Source organism: Leuresthes tenuis, unplaced genomic scaffold (genome assembly GCF_036924035.1).
Source record: "Leuresthes tenuis unplaced genomic scaffold, fLeuTen1.0.hap1 SCAF_12, whole genome shotgun sequence".
Classification (NCBI taxonomy): Eukaryota; Metazoa; Chordata; class Actinopteri; order Atheriniformes; family Atherinopsidae; genus Leuresthes; species Leuresthes tenuis.
This window is the reverse complement of record NW_027325366.1, coordinates 28099773-28101228: the sequence shown is the minus strand read 5'-3', so window position 1 is coordinate 28101228 and position 1456 is coordinate 28099773.

The window sequence follows — 1456 nt, the reverse complement described above, 5'->3', positions numbered from 1 at the left end:
TCAGCCTTCAGGCGTTCTTCAAAGTCAGCAATTTACACAAAACACAAAATGCATTGAAATGTGATGTATTCGAATGCTTAATATTGGGTAAATTTGAAACCAGCCCTGAGAAACTCACATTTTGTAGCACATTGATGTTGTAACTACAACATTAACAAATAGCTGGCGGAAAAGAAGCTCATGATGTCCAAACTGCGTAAGTCTCACACTGGAAATAAACTTCCCAGTCGGTGCTTACTGGGAGCCGCCACTATGTTAACGAACTGTACAAGCTTACTAAGTTAAAACACGTCAGTGTATGAACAGATTTTCACATTTTAGGGGGTGGTATCACGTCATGTTGGTAAATACATCTCTTGAACAGATGATAAGCATCCAAATGCTTGTCTATTTTCTGTCTATTGTCCAAAAGATGACATGAATTACATGTTTAAAAGCATATTTCTTAACATTATGTCTCCATTACCCAAAACTCTACCCACGAATATATAAAAACCCAACTCTCCATGCAATCCAAAAAGCTACAGCGACCTGTCTCTGGTTTGGGTCTCTTTGGATTTTCCCTTCTTTATTGTCGTCCTCGTCCTCTTAGCTTTTTCTTGATCCATTGATCCACAGCTAAGTGATTTTCTCAGGTTCTGATTTGTGTTTGAACAGTTGACAATTTTTGCTCATAAGCCTGATAATAGTGCTCTTACATCTAGCTGAACTGGATTTTGTCAGGCACATATACAAATATCTATTCTATATTTCTCTTTATTCTGTTTTCGTTATGGATTAATAGATATATCATCTTTAAATAGTCTCTCTTCTCAGCCTCTTTTTCAGTCATTTTAATTTTTGCCTGTCTTCAGTGTTACTGCAGAGCTGCAACTGGTTCAGTGCTTTAACATGTGTTCACAAAGACGGATTGCTGCAGTTTTTTTCTACTCAGTGTGTGCGAAAAGGAGAATTTCTTAAGAGGTTTCCATCAGAAAATCAGAGACAAATTTACAGTTTAAATGTCGTAAACATTTGTTTTTGAGTTTTCCTCAAATGCTTGGAGAAGAAAAGCAAACTTAGAGATGTTGAAGTTGTTTTGGGGCTTTGACTGAAATGTTAGTGTGTGACTCTCACAGCTGCATACATAGGTAGGGATGCAGGATGTCTTCTGGAGGCATTGTGTAAAGTTTTAGTATAATCCGTGGTGTGTGTGTGTGTTGACTGCAGGGAAGACAGTGCTGTCTCACTAATAAGGAGCCAGTCTGACAGCAGTCTGACAACCTCCTGACAGACAACAAGCCAGCTTTGTGCTGACTTACTAGAATATTTCATGGCATTTCTTGCTAAGGGTTAACTCCTGGGACACAGAGGCAACAGTGAATCAATTTAGATTCTGCAGATTCTGAGATTTCTTTCTCCCCTCAAATGATATTCAGTCACACAAGCAATAGCAGGAGTCATTCAGTATTATTAA